This window comes from Ovis canadensis, chromosome 11 (genome assembly GCF_042477335.2).
Source record: "Ovis canadensis isolate MfBH-ARS-UI-01 breed Bighorn chromosome 11, ARS-UI_OviCan_v2, whole genome shotgun sequence".
Taxonomy (NCBI): Eukaryota; Metazoa; Chordata; class Mammalia; order Artiodactyla; family Bovidae; genus Ovis; species Ovis canadensis.
In genome coordinates, this window is record NC_091255.1 from 43,735,257 (window position 1) to 43,750,538 (window position 15,282).

Sequence of the window (15,282 nt, forward strand, 5' to 3'; positions counted from 1 at the left end):
CTGGGTGGCTGTGAGCCCCTTGTATGTTTTGAGGGTTTCCTGCTGAGGAAGGAGAGACCTGGGCAGGTTCCTGAGAGGAGGCAGTTCCTGGGACTGTGACACTGAGAGGAACCTTGGGAGCCTCAGGGCGGCAGCCTGCAGGGCAAGGTACCAGTGAGGCACTGCCTGGTTTTCACATCCCAGTCACTGGTTAATTGACGCTGGTATTGTCATATTAAGATGCCAGTGTTACAGGAGCTGGCAGCTCTGAGCCTGCTGGCCACTCAGCCCAGTAAACCCCAGCCTGTGGGGTCCCCTCCTCACACACCCCTGCTCCTTATGGCTCAGGAGCAGCCCCTAGTCTCTGGGCCTCACACTTCTCAAATAAAGGAGCAGCTCAATTGGGCCAAGGGGCTTTTTGCCCTTCTGGCTTGTCTGTAGCTCTGAGAGTGCCCAGCTCAGCAAATGTTTCTTCAACAGCTACTGTGTGCCCCACTCAAGGCTGGGAGGGCCTGGGCCCCACCCTGGAGTAGAGAAGAGTATTTCAGAGTAAGGTGTGCTGGGAAGGGCTGGCTGTAGCCAAAGGTCCTGCTCATCTCACTGGCTTCTCACACAGCTGTGGGAGGGGGTTTGTTTTACAGAGAAGAAAGTGGGACCTGCCTCACAGGGTGAGCCGAAGTTCCCCCACCTGGCCCTGCTTGGTCCCCTCCACATCAGGAGGTGTGAGGCCCCCCTCTGCTGTGGGCAGTGCCCTGGAAGGGTCATGAGCTCTCTGCCCACAGGTAGACAGTGCTTGCATCTGGACATGGGAGTGCCTCCCCAGGGAAGCTGGTGACCTTTGTTGCCCAGCCAAGGGCCCATAGTGGCTGCTGGTGGGTGTGATTAGGTTAGGAATTGAGTTCCTATCTGGCAGGCAGGTCAGGAGGGAGTTGCAGAGCCTGAGGAGTCAGGCTTATACCTCTGCTGGATGACCTTGGGAAGATGCCTGCTTCTCTGGGAAATGCTTCTGATAAAGTTTCTGGGGGAGGCTGAGGCCCCGGGGTCCGGCTGACTAGCTCTGAGACTGGCCCTCTGGGTGGGGGCTCTGTACTTGGTGCTGAGGGTGCCCTTGTCCCAAGAACTGCTTGAGTTCGACACACAGTTGATCCAAGGTATTCCTGTCTATTCCTCAGCTGAGACTGTTTGCTGGAACTGTCTCCCAGCTGAGAGGTGTCTTGGCTCCTCTGGGGACCCTGGGTGTCTTGGGCCCCTTCCTCCTAGGGTGGTACTCTGTTCTCTGTCTTCTGGGAACCTGGGCAGGGGAGGGTGGGGAACTGAGCCACTTCCCTCCTTGGTCACCATGAGGGAGAGCAAGGAAAAGTTTCCTGAGAGCCTTTGGTCCCCAGGGAGCAGGAGAAAACCAGGACACCAAGTGCCAGTGGGTGGGGGGAGGGGCTGTGGCTGGGATCTCCTGGGATGCCCCTTCTCTCCGCTGCAAGCTGTCAAGGCAAGGGCGCTCAGTCTGGGGGCAGATATACTTTTGAACTCGTGAAACAGGGCCAGTGTCGTGGTAACAGTGGAGCATGGTTGTGAGCCAGCGCTCGGTCAGCGTTCCACCGTGAGCCTGCTGAGGGTGTTGGGTATGCTTGGTCCTCAGTCCTCACTGTAGCTGCACGACCCGGGTGAGGAGAGTGAGGCACAGGGAGGTGAGGGGATCTGTCACCACCGCTGGGCAGAAGACCTGGTGTGGCTCCAACTCTGGACAGCCTGGGGTGAGTTTTCTGGGTGGCCTTGGCCAGGCCGAACCGCCAGCTGCCTGGGGCTAGGAGCCTGGGGCTGGTGGGGCCTGTAGACCGCTCTGTCTGAGCCGCCAGCAATCTGGGCGGTGGCCAGAAAGCCATCCTCCTTGGTTAGAATCCTGCAGCCAGTCTCCCTGCTGTGCAGACACATAATTATATTTCACATTAAAGGGGGAGCTGGAGGCTGAGGGGCCGGAGAGCTCTTTGAGGCGGCTGCTCTGGGCACAGACCTGTCTCCTTGGCCCAAATCTGTGGCCCCTGAGCTGAGCAAGGGTTCAGACTGGTGATAAAACGGGGTCTCCCTTTTAGGCCAAGGTCCAGCAGGGCAGGTCTGTGTGCCGGGATGAAAGGCCTGGGCCCTGCCAATGGCTGAGAGATCTGAGGCCCAGACAATAGGCCCCAGGAGGCTTGAAGGGCAAGCCTGTGGGAACAGGCTGGGAAGAGGCAGAGGCAGGGGTGGCAAGAGAAGAGGGTCACATGGGGGTCAGGTCCTCCGAGAAAGAGGGCAGGGGGAGGAGCACAGAGAGAAAGCAGGAGAGAGGAAGAGTCAAGCAGAGCACAAGATGAGGGGAGAAATTCTATTAAAGAGGGGGAAATATGTGTGTCCGAGTGTGCACGCCTGGTGTGCAACGGGCAAGGAGTCCATGGGAATGTGCAAGCTGAGATCTGTGCACAGGTGCCCTCCTGCAGCCACCAGCCTGCACGTGGAAGAAGGAGTGTTTATCGCACCTGTGCACCTGCGCACCTGCAACCGTCATGTATGTCACGGCGTGCATTCTGCATGTGTGGATCCAGACGCCGGAGCTCGTGTACTTGGCTCTGTGTGCCTTCGCCATGCACCTGTGTGGGTCCCTGGGAGGACATGCCTCCGCCTGTGTGTGTATGTGTGTGTGCGCGCGCGTGTGCACGCTCGCGCGCGCGCTCCAGTGCGCAAGTGGCTGGTGGTGTGTCTGTGTGTGGAGGGGGGCCGGGGCCAGGGACGCCCGGTCAGGCCTGGGTCTCGTGGGCGGGGGCGGCGGCGGAGCGGCGCAGAGCGGGAGTGCTCTCGGCTGAGAGTTAGAGTTGTTGCCGAGCTGGGTTCTGGTGACAGCCGGGCGCGGAGCTGGGAGCGCGCCGAGCCTCAGTCTCCTGCCGCCTCCTCGCCCTCCATTCCACTCTCCCCGCCTTCTCCGGGCCTTGCCTCTGCCACCGCCTCCCGGGGAACCGTAGCTGAGGGCGAGCGGCCGGAGCGGGCGTGGAGGCGCGGGGCGCCTGGGCGTAGGGGAGCGCGCCGGGCCCAGCTTGGGATCAGATAGCAGCAGGCGGGGGAGGGGTTGGATCGGCCGCACGAGCCGCCGGACTGAGGGACGGAAGCCAACCGCGCCGATCGGAGCGTGCGCCCCGCAACCGGGGGCGCCGTCCAGGCGCGCGCCCCCGACCCGCGGCTGGACCGGGGCGATCGGCGGCCCAGACGGACGCGCCCCTCAGCATGGAGCGCCCCCGGGGGCTGCCCTGAGGCGGCGGCAGCGATGCAGGCAGCGCGGCGGCTGCCGGGGCCAGGAACAGCCGCCCGGAGCTCGGAGGACGCGGAGCGCGCAGTGCCCAGGGCACTGACCGAGGTAAGCGCCCGGGGGCTCGGTTCCAGCTCCCCGCAGGTCCCCTCCCGGGCCGACCGAGCAAGAGAGGGTGCCGCAGCAGGGCAGGTGGGACGGCGGGCTTGGTTCGTCCTCTCGTTTTCTGTTTTTTCCTTTTTTCCCCCTTTCTCCCCCTCCCTGATGAGCTATCGGAGGAAATGCTGACTGCAAGCTTTTCTCCCCTGCCATGTCTCCAGCCGCCGCCACCAAGGAACTTCGCTTCTTGCTAACCTTCGTCCTGGGGGCGCTCCGGGAAACTTTGAGGCGCCCACGGTCCCCTTCTGGACGACTTGCACGAAAAGATTCGGGAGGGAGCGTGGGAAGGCACTTTCGTGGGCAGCGTCAGTCTTGCTCATGACCTTCTCCGGAGACCCCCCGACCCGGGTCGGGATGCGGAGGGGAGCGCGGACTACTGGAGGCCGGGAAAATGCCCCCAGGCCCAAGGGCTGCGGGTCCTTGGAGTCGGCTCTCTTTCCCATCTTCTGTGCTTTAATGGAGCAAAAACATTCTGGAAACGGTGTTCTCCGCTGGCGAGTGAGCTAGCCAGCGAGTCCAGGCGCACCTTTTTTTTTTTTTTTTTCCTTTGCTTTTAGAAACCGGCCTTGATCGCGGAGCGGGGGCCTTGGCTGAGGAGCCCGGCGGATTCAGGGCCGGGGTCCCCTCACCGTGCTGTGGTCTGCTCTGGACGTCCTGGGGAGCGGGGAGGGGCCCCGGAGAGAGCAGCTGGGTGCAGAGCTCCTGTGGGGCTTCAGTTGGGATTCGAGGCCTGTTCTGACGAGTGTGCACATGTCATGTGAATATTTAAACACCTGTGTTCAGAAAGGGAGGGCACAGGAAAGTGTCTCTTTGGAGGTGGTCTCTAGTTCCGCCTCCCCACGGCCTGGATCTGCTAGGACCTGGCCACCCTGCTTCCCCGGCTGCTCATCCTCCCGGAGCACTGCACTGCCTGGGACCACTGCCCGCTTCTTCTCTGCTCTCCCGTGCCCAGGACGGGCCCTGGAATAAAGTGCTGGGGACCTCCTGTCCCCCATATCCATGTTCCGTCCCACAGCCGGGGGTTTTCAGGCTCCGTTTCCTGGGAGCACAGAAGCGCCCACACGCCTTTGAAATCAGCAGCCACCTCCTCGAAGGTGTGAACCCAGAAGGTGGTAGCCTCTGGCCTACCCCTCACCTGCTCCCTAGGTGCAAAGGACAGCCAGGCCCTGGCTGCTGCCCGACTTGGACCCCAGCCTCCCCTTGTGCTAGTTTGCTCCTTTGCAGTGCCTTACCACAGGTCTCCGTCCCGCCGCCACCATGTGGCCAGGGAGGGCCAGGGAGGGGACAACCCATGGAGTGGGGGGTTTCTGGCCTACCTGCGGCATGCTTCCTCCTCCGTTGTGAGAAGAGCACCCCCCACCTCGTGCTGGATTCCCATCCCAAAGAAACTCCCCAGCAAAATCTGCCCCTCAGCTTTCAGGCAGCCCCTCCCTTCTAGGTAGGGGGCTGGGTTTTGGCAGCTCCAGAAAGGGGGCTTCCACCATGTGGGGCCAAGACCCCAAGAGAGAGCAGGGTGCAAGGGGGAGGGGCTTGCTTGAGCATCCTTGGGGACAAGAAGGGGGCACCGGTATGCTGGACAGCAGCAGAGGGCCCTCTTCTCTACTGATGTACTGCTAAGGGCATGCACTGGGCATTCTACAAATGCTGGGTGTTTACAAACACCTGTGTGTGTATATGTTTGTGTGCCCAGTCATGTCCAACTCTTTGTTACCCCATGGGCTGTAGCCTGCCAGGCTCCTCTGTCCATGGGATTCTCCAGGCAAGAATACTGGCATGGGTTGCCATTTCCTTCTCCAAGGGATCTTCCCCACCCAGGGATTAAACCTGGGTCTTCTGTACTGGCAGGTGGATTCTTTACCACTGTGATTGGGACACGCCTGGCACATCTGAATTCCCGGTCCCAGACCTTGCCTTGTGCTCCCTGTCCAGGTGAGGGTGGAGCAGAGCCCCTCCCTAGCCTTGAGTGGGATGGACCCTCCCTTGGTGAAAGGGGCAGATCCTGACTTTGTTGGTCTCTCCCTGGGCCTCCTCCCATGCCCGACTGCCGTGTCAGACCCCCACTGGGCTTCAGGTTGCTCAGGAGGGGACCCCCTGAGATATGTGCCTGGTGGAAGGATGTTCAGTGAACTGTGCTGTACTGGGAGGAAAAGGTGCCCAGGGAGGGGTAAGATCTTGCGCAGAGCCACACAGCTTGTCAGGAGCTTGAGCGTAAAACTCCACCTTGCTCTCCCTAGGCCAGAGGGCTGCCCTGTTGGGTTTCCTGTCCCTCCTCTCAAGACTGCCCAAACGGGACAAGGTAACGCTGGTGGCCCTGAGGCAGTGAAGAAGTAGCAACAGCAGTGATAACAGTAACAGCGGTCACAGTGAGAGCAGCGCCTGTACTTGTGAAGCGCTGGGACCGGCTTGGCTGTGGGCAGATTCCTCTGGCCTGGCGAGGCCTCAGGTGCCCTGGGCCATGGCTGGCAGCACCAAGCATGGCACCCGGAGCCTTGGCACAGTGTCTGGAGTGGAAGCAAATGCAGTGTCACTCCCAGAAACCTCTGTGGCCCTTGTCTGGCTCCAGGCAGGAGGCTGCTGGAGCCCCCTCAGGGCCCACCTGAATCCCACTCTAAGCCTGCTCCTCCCAGCTCCGGCTGGCTGTCCTTTGACTGGGTTCACCTTGTTCGCGTTGCTGGGCCCCTGCTGGGGCTTTTGCTGTGAGTGACACTGGGCACACCTGCCCCGCCCCTGGGGCTGCAGCTGGAGCCTTGCCACCGCTGACCTGGAGGAGGGGTTAGGGGAGGCAGCTTATGGACCGCAAGTGGGTGGAGGCTGGGCTGGCCACTTGGAAGGTGCGGTGGGTGTGGGCTTGGTCCACAGGATGGCTGCTCCAGAGGAATTTGGCCGTGTGGTAGGGAGACAGCCAGGGGAAGGCCAGAGATGAAAGAGAGCCAGCCTGAAACTGGGCTGCGGGCAGGGCAGGAGGCTCAGAGGCTTCAGAGAAGCCGTGGGGGTGGGGATGGGGTTGGGGGTGGGGGTGAGGCCAGGCTCAGGCAGGCGGGTTTTCCAGAGGATCTGGGGCCGAGAGCAGAATTGGAGCCCTCACTGGGCACTGGCTGAGGGCCCAGCACTCTGCCAGCTGATTTAATTTCCTAATGGTCAGCCAGTGCAGAGGGTGGCAGTAGCTTTTGAGTCCCAGGGAGGCTCCCGGAGAGACTGGAATGTGGCTGCGACCCAGAGCCCACCTTCCTGCATCCCCCAGATACCCCGCCCAGACGCGTCTCTGCGCCAGGCTGACTGTGGCGGCTCCTGCACCCAGGGCTGCTCCCCTACAGGGCCTGGTGCCTGCCCGCCATCCCAGCTCCCAGGTTGCTGTGTCCTCAGGGCCTGGTTAAGGCCTCGCATGCAGTAGGAGCTCTGTAAATGTTCAGCGGGTCTGGGTCTGGGCTGCTTTCTCTGCTGCAGAGCCTCAGCAGAAGTGTGCTCCTGGGGTGGAGACTCTGGTGCTCTCTGCTGAGCTGTGGCCCCAGTGCAGTGTCTGGCATTCAGAAGGTGATTCATAAATGGGTGTTGAGTAAATGGAGACCCGGCCTTTGCCCTCAAGGATCTCCTTATTTCGGGAGAGACTTTGGGGCAGACAACTGGGGCAAATGCAGCCGGTGGTCTGACTGTGGCGAGTCACTTCTCCTCTTGGGCCTCAGTCTGTCATCTGTGAAGTGGGATCAAAGCACCAGGCGGGGAGGCTTCTGAGATGCCCAGGACGGGACAGTGAAATGTGAGCCTCTGTGTGTGCCTCTGGGGGTCCTAAACCAAATGGGGTGTGGAGTGGAGGGGCTCCGTGACATAGGGCGTGGGCTGGTGCTGGGGCTTTTGCTGCGAGTGACACCGGTGCAACTGCCCCTCCCCTGACACCTTCCTCCACTTGGACAGGTGGGGAAACTGAGGCCCAGCGAGGGCAGGCAAGTCTCCTCCCCGCTCCACTGCCTCCGCTCACCCCACCTGTGTCCCGCTGCTCCGTCTTCCTGCCCAGCTGCTGAAGTGGCGGCTGCAAAGGCTGCATGAGGCTGTGGGGGCCCTGGGCCCAGAATTAGCCTTTAGTCAGGTAGCACCACACGTGGCCCTCTTTGCGTGGCCCCTGGGGTCTGGGCTCTGGACCCTCCTCATCCTGGTCCACTGGGCCCTGCAGACTGGTCCTCCTTGTGCCTTCGCTTCCTCTTCCCCTCAGGCCATGCTGCTGCCTCCCCTCTGCACCTCCAGCACACAGGCCAGCTCCTGCCCCGACACTCCCCTGCAGATGTCCGCTTGACTCTGCCCTCATCACCTTCAGGTCTTGCCTCTCGGACCCCTGGGCAAAGCGGTCCCTCGTGTTTGTCTTGTTTCCTTTCGATCTCCCTTGGAGTGTTAGTACCTTGAGTGCTCGTCTCCTGAGCTCACCTCTGGGACACAGCCTGGTCCCACCAGCTCACTGTGGCCATGGTCCCCAACTGTGGGGGCGTCCTGGGGGAGAGGACAGTGGGACATGCCCACTGTGGGAGTGGGGAGCCTGTGGCCTGAGAGGGACAGCCCCAGCTGGAGGTGGCAGGTCTCTCTAGGAGCAGAGTTGGGGGCAAGCAGTTGAGACCCTCTGCCCCTAAAGCCTTCTCACAGCATCTTGGAGGCATCCCTTGGAGAGCTGGGCTGGGTGGGTGAGTGGGGGGAACGTGGAGATAGCGAGGTACTGAGCTCTGTGTGTGTGTTTGAACAGCTGATGGCCGAGGTCAGGGAGGGGCTGTGTGCCCCCGCTCCCCGCCCACCTCCTCTCCTTCCAGCTGCAACCCAAGCCCCCTGAGTTGGCCGCTCCAGCCTGCAATTCCCCAGCACTTAAAGCAAAAATAAATCTCTGCCAGCAGCTGGCATTCTGGGTGGTAGCATTCACACCACCCCCTGCCCCGACCCTGTGCCTCTGGGCTCTTGGTTCCAGGCCAAGCTGGGCCAGGGGTGCCAAGGGGAGCTGGCTTCATCTGGCCTCTTTCCAGAACCAGAGGTGCCTCTCTGGGTCACTGTCACTGGGAGGGCAGAGGAGGATGAATGCTGGTGACTTCTGCAGGAGCTGGGATCTGGGGGCAGGTGGGGGCTGAGAGGTGGGGCTCCCCAGGGGCCTGGCCATGATCTTGTGGAGGCAGGGTGTGGGCAGGGCCCTGGAGCCCCTCTCACATGACACCCTCGGGATGGGCCCCTGGATCTCGCTATCCTTGCTGGGCTCTCTTTCTGTTCTCAAAGAGCCCTGGAGGTCTCCGATGGGTGAGTTTTAGTGACACAGGCCTTGAGGAGCTCAGAATTCAGCATTATTCATTCTTCTGACAGTTAAGTCTCCAGCAAGCATCATTGCTATGCCCTGTGCCTGGGGCTGGGGCCTGGGAACTGATGTCTCGGTTGGGGGGGATAGTGAAACAAGTGAACAGACACTTAAGGAAGCGTAGACTTTGTCATATTCTTCTGCTAATTATCACAGCTTTTTATGACAAGAGTGTTACATGCTCATAGTAAAGCATCAGACAATTTTAAGGATAGAAGTGAATTTCTTTTTCTCAAACTTTGTCTTCCCCTCACCCCTACCACGAAGCTACATGCACTTGAGGTGACTGTCATTAGAGAACTTTCTGGGTTGTCCGAGTGCTTCATCAGCACATGTCAGCAGCGCCCTGTGTCCCTCTCCCCATTCCCGTTTCCATGTTTCTCATCTTCCCTCCCTGCTGTCCATGCTGGTGCCCCAGGCCCCCTCCCCTGGGGCTTCATCCTATCTCCTTTGATGGTGTTGGCTTGAGGGCTGTCAGAGCCTTGGAACCATGGAATCTTAGCTGTGGAATCTAGGAATGCACAGCCACCCAAGTTCCCAGGCAGTGGGCTCTGAGTTGTGGTTGTGGCCTCTTTGGGACAGAGAACCTGGAATTTGCAGAATTGGTGTATGTTGGCCCTGGGAGGTGTATTGGATCTTTGCTGGGATACCTCCTTCCTCAGCCCCCTCGGGCAGCAGTTGGAGAATCCAGATCTGGCTCCACCCTCAGAAATCCTGGTTCCAGGGGCCCAGGGTGGAGCCCTGGCTTAGCACCCATGGGTAGGTCACCCTGCTGCAGTCAGACCTGGGCTGTCCATGCCTTCAGGGACCGTGTGGCCCAGCATGGACAAATTCGAGGCTGAGGCCAGTGTGGTGCCTGACCCTGAAGGGGAAGCGCTGGCCAGGTTACTCCTCTGAAGCCCTGCGGGTGGTGGGGGGCCGGGGAAACAGGCCTCTGCTGGGGACAGTCACCCTCAATCCGCCACTGAGTTCCTGCTGGGTGCCACCATCACTCCTGTTACCTGGTTTGGAAGAATCAGGACGGTCCCCGCCTGGCCCCACTGAGGGGCCCTGGAAAGGGTCTGAGAGGCTGAGTTGAGAGGACTGCCGGGGTGCTCACCCCGAGCCTCAGCAGTCCTCCTTGTGAAGTGGATGTGAGCATCACACCTCCGTCTGGGAATCTGTTTTCTTATCCCCCTTCCGCTCCAGCTCTGCGGCCAGGGCAGCCAGGGCAGCCTCCTTGCTCCCTGCCCCCAGCCCCTCTGCCATGCAGGCCGGAGGCTAACTGTGCCCATCACCTTGGCCCGCTGTGCCTCAAGCTGTCAGCAGCACCTGCCTGGCCAGGGTGGCCAAGTTCCCCCCCAACCCCCACCCCGGCTCCAGGAGCCTTCAGGACCATTGGAGGGGATGCCTTCAAAAGTCCTTGGGGGCAGCCACAGAATGGCCTGTCCTTTCCCTGGGGGCTTCATAGCAGAGGAGACCCCAGCCACCCTCTTTCTTTCCTCTGCTGGCCCTGCCAGCTGTAGCCTCAGGGCACTTGTGGGCTTTGTCCCAATCCTGCGGCAGATGCCCTGACCCTGAGGCTACAGAGCGAGGTGGCCAAGCTCTGGGTCCTGTCCTGACGCAGCTGCCCTCCTGGTGGGCCTCAGATCAGACACTGGTGGAGGGGGTGGTGGGGGAGCAGCACCGCTGGGAGCTGTGACCTGAGCCTGTGGCCTCAGGCTGCTCATCTGGGAACTGGGAACATGAGGGCAAGAGGTTGAACAAATGTGCGCAGCGGACGCGTCTGCACTGCCCTGCGTGGGGCTGCCGTCCTGTGGGCGCCAGTCAGCCAGGTCCCAAGGGGAAAATGGAAGTGGGATGGTGGGCAGCAGGTGAAGTCTGTACTACTTTCTTCCATAACAAGTCAAAACAGACTGGGGGGCTTAAAACAGAGCAGGCTATTGTCTCTCAGTTGCAGGGCCAGAGTCTGAATTCAAGACTTTGGCAGAGTCGCTTCCTCCGTGAGGCCTCCTGGGGCTCCTTGGCTGCCAGACATGTCCCTGCCATGTGTCTTCACATGGCCTTCTGCTGCCCGAGTCTTCTCTCCTCTCTAGAGGACACTTGTCCCTGGATTTAGGGCCACTTTCCCCTGATGACTCAGTGGTAAAGAACCCACCTATCGATGCAGGAGACCTAAGAGGCATGGGTTTGATCCCTAGGTTGGAAAGATCCCCTGGAGGAGGGCATGGCTACCCACTCCAGTATTCCTGCATGGAGAGTCCTGTGGACAGAGGAGCTTGGCGAGCTACAGTCCATGGGGTCACACAAAGTCGGACATCGCTGAAGTGACTTAGCGTGTATGATCCAGGATGATCTCATCTCCAGATCCCTTGCTTAATTATACCTGAAAAGACTCTTTACCTAAAGGAACTCACATTCACAGGTACTGGGTGAACACGTAGTTTGGGAGAGCCATCACTCAACCTGGGTATGCTGCCCTGCATCCTGATTTTTTTTCTCCTTTAAAAAAAATATGTAGTTTTTAGCAATGTATCTTGGAGAGAGAAGCATACTCAGTATGCTTGGTTTGTGCTACTTACCAGCTGTGTGTCCTTGGGCAGACTTCTTGACTGTTCTGTGTCTCTATTTGCTCATCTGCAAGTGGAGGTATTGATGGTCCTCCCCCTCATCAGATTGCTGGGAACTCTAAGAGGAAGTGGACAGGAGAGGTGTAGTAGATGGCGCCTTTGATCAGTACGTCCATGAGCAGAATGGTTTTACAGTCGCCTGCATTGCGTGCATTGGGCTGGATTTCTGGTTTGTGAGCAGCCTCATCACCCCACATAACGCTGCTGTGATCACCCGGGTCCTGAGGTCCTGTGCCAGGACCATGCAAGCAAGAAGTCCACATGTAGCCCTGCTGGGTCAGAGGGCCTGTTCCTTGGCAACTTTTAGAGCCACTAGCGATGTGCCCTCCAGGGTGGTCGCTGCCCTGCCCCTCGGAGAAAGGATGAGACTCTGTCCTTGTCAGCGCCTCCATGGGCACCTTTCTTGTTTTAGAGCCAGAGGAGCTTTTCTTCCTGTTGAAATACCTTCCTGTGGTTCCCTTCCTGGCTGCTGCTAGCTCCTGCTGAGCGATTATTTCCTTAACCTTTGTCCTTCCCCAGGTTGAGGTCTTTCTCGGTGCCCCTGCCACATGTGGCACCCTTTCTCATCCTGGTGGGTCCTCATGGTTAGACCCAAGGATGGCGAGCAGCTGCCCGATTTCCAGATACCGACACTGAGGCTCAGAGAGCTCACGTAGCAGCCCAGCCTCTCGCTTCTAATAGTTCATCTGTACCTGGAGCCTGCAGGGCCTCCCCAGGTGTCTTGGTTTCCCTGCAAGCCTGCTGTCACTGGAGGGAGAAAGTTGGGTTTCAGTCTTCCTGTGCCCCCGTCCTGGCTGCATCCCTAGGCTGCCAGGCAGAGTCCCTTTGGAGATGGCTGATGTGCTGTTGAGCTGCTGGGATCTGCTGGCCTGAGGTTGCTGCCCCGGGAGCTTGGGTGTCCTCAGCCCCCTCCCTTGGCTTCTGGTGACCATCAGGATATTTTGGATGCTTCAGCAAAATGCCTGCCTTGGCAGTGACTTCAGCAACCCATGGTGTCGCTGGGTGCCTTTATTTCTCAGGAAGTGCTCCGATGTTTCACTGAGACTCGGCACCCAAAGATGATAATGAAGATGACTGTTTACTGTGTGTTCTGGTTCCAGGCACTGCGCACAGTGCTCTCCTGAACTTTGTCTCATTTAATTCTCAAATGTACTGGCTGGGAGAGGGGCCGGGATTGAGAGATGAGGCACCAAGGGAGGCAGGCGGCCAGGTGGAGAAGCGCCGAGGCTGGAGGCCCCAGGACCTTCCAAAGACATGCGGTCCTGTAGGAAGGCCATGGGTCCTGCTGGGTTCTCCCCTGAGGGAAGGCTGAGACCTGGGCTGAGGATCCAGGTGCAGTGTTGGGCATGAGCCAGTTTGGCCTAGATTTAAGTAGGGCTGCCCCTTGCCCTGTCTGTGGCTCCAGGCAAGCAGCTTCACCCTTCTGAGCCTCACTATTCTGAGAAACAGGGCCAAGTCTGCCCTTTCAAACGTGATTCTGTGTGCCAGGTTTTAGGAGTATTTCAGAAGCCTAGATGGTGAAGGGTTCTTAGCGGCCTGTCCATTTTGCCAGCGGGAAAATTGAGGCTCAAGAGGAGGAGGGGCTGAATGACCTTCCCCCCTCCATCCCCTGAGACCTCAGCCACAGGACTTGGGGTGGGTCCAATCTCCCTCATCTTTACTTCCACAAAACTAGGATAGGAAGACAGGTCATTGTTTGAGCAACTGCTCTGTGCTGAGAGGCTCATGCAAGGGAAAGATTTAGGCCAGGGCTCTGCTAAAGCTATCAGGGTAAGGATCAGGCCTCCTTTATCCTTTCCTTAGGCAGAGGTGAGGCTCCCATCTCTCCATCAGCCCCTTGTCCCAGGAGCCCCGACCCCTCCCAGGGCTGAGTTCTGTGCTTCTGCGTAGGTGGGCGCATTGGACTTTCCACAGACCTTCCCGGGAGTGCTGCTGAGAGGCTAGGATGCGAGGGCCCGGCAGAGCTGCTTGGGGTGGAGCAGTGCTGCCCATCGACCCATCCCCCATCCACTTCACTTTGGATCAAAGTTAAATGAATTCATGTGGCCTGAGTAGAAGTCCTCAGCAAGGACTGGGGCTGGTGGAGCAAAGAAGGTACCTCAGGGGAGGGGTGTCTGGCCCTGGCCCCACAGAAGGCTGTGGTGGCGCCCGTGCCTCCCAGGGTGAGTGTGCAGCCAGTGGAACTTAGAGGGCCCTTCAGAACCATCCCTGGTGCCCTGGTCCCCTGCCGCCTGCTACCTGAGCCCACCCTGTCCCTCCTGGACATGCAGGAGATGAGATTTAAAGGGCATGACCCTCTGCTGCTCTGGTGCTGCATGGACCCCTCTCTTGCTCTGGTCCCAGACCCACCTCCTCCCTCTCCATCCAGAAGCTGCTATCTTGGTCCTGGGGCCCTGCCTCCCCTCTAGGCTCCTGGACTCTCAGCCAACAGTGTGGCCGCCCCATTACTGAGAAAATTGAAGAGGAGCCTTCCACTTGCTCCCACTGCAGCTGCCACCTCCCGCCACCTGCACCCCTTCACCACACCTGCATCCCTTCCCTGTGACTTCCCACCTCCTGCCACCTGCATCCCTTTATCCTGCCTTCATCCCTTTCCTGTGACTGGATTGTTGTGCTCCACGTCCACTCGGCGCCTCCACTCTCACCCACCCAAGGCCAGCGCTGTGGTGTCTCCCTCTTCCTGCTAGAGCCTTTTCTACATGCTGCACCCATTCCTTCCAGAGGTGACCACTGAGGGCCTGCCGTGGGCTGATGCTTCCTCCAAGCACCAGAACATACCAGGGGAGGAAACAAAGCCCGGCCAACAGCTGTTTGTAATACAAATTCTCAGTGAACTAGGAATCGAGGGAAACTTTCTCAACTTGCTAAAGGCACCTACAGAAATCTAGAGCTGACATCCTACGATGAATGAGATCCTAGTGGGAACGATGAGAAACTTCCCACTAGGATCAGGAACAAGGCAAGGCAGTTGTCTCTCATGTCTGCTTTTCAACATCTTACTGGAAATCCTGGCTAAGCAGATAAGAAAAGGAAATAAAAGATATACAGACTGGGGAGGAAGACATAAAACTGTCTCTACCCACAAATGACATGATCATCTGTGTAGAAAATCTGAAGAAATTGACACAAATCTCCAGAAAGTATTTCCGTGCTCCGTGCTAAGTTGCTTCAGTCATGTCCGACTTTTTGCGACCGATCCCATGGACTGTAGCCCACCAGGCTTCTCTGTTCATGTGATTCTTCAGGCAAGAGTACTGGAGTGGGCTGCCATTTCCTTCTCCAGGGGATCTTCCCAACCCAGGGATCGAACCCTGTCTCCTGCATCTCCTGCACTGACAGGCAGGTTCTTTACCACCCAGCCACCAGGGAAGCCCGTGGAACTGTTTAGATTGGTGCAAATGTAATTGCAGTTTCAGATGTGAATTTTAAATCATTATGACTAGGTTCAAACACATCTCGATTACTCAAAATAGGAACCATTACAATGAATACATTTTTGCCAACAAGAAATAAGGACATCAGTGTGTTTATTCCTGTAGCGTAAAAACCCATGTTTTGGGATTATATGAACTCTTGGAAAGCATTTTCTGCCTCCTGCTGGCTGTGGAAGTGTTTTCCCTGTAAAAAGCTGTCGAGAAGCTTTAAGAAGTGGTAGTTGAAAAAAAAAAAAAAAGAAGAAGTGGTAGTCGGTTGGCGAGAGGTCAGGTGAATATGGCAGATGAGGCAACACTTCGTAACCCGAGTTGTTTAACTTTTGAAGTGCTGGTTGTATGACATTCAAGCTCGTGTTGTCATGGAGAAGAATTGGGCCCATTCAGTTGACCAGTACAGCTGCAGGCATTGCAGTTTGGGGTGCATCTCATCAATTTGCTGAGCGTACTTCTCAGATTTGTTGGTTTCACCAGGATTCAGAATGCTGTAGTGGATCAGATGGGCAGCAGACCACCAAACAG

General features: G+C 58.4%; 1 protein-coding gene across 1 annotated transcript in view; it reads left to right on the forward strand.

The window, feature by feature from the left end:
- The first annotated feature begins 2,647 nt into the window (after positions 1–2,647).
- Positions 2,648–15,282, forward strand: part of KCNJ12 (potassium inwardly rectifying channel subfamily J member 12) — a 37,676-nt gene continuing 25,041 nt past the window's right edge. The window contains exon 1 of the mRNA XM_069543092.1: positions 2,648–3,355. The gene's annotated coding sequence lies outside the window, so the exon portion shown is untranslated. The remainder of the gene's footprint in view (positions 3,356–15,282) is intronic.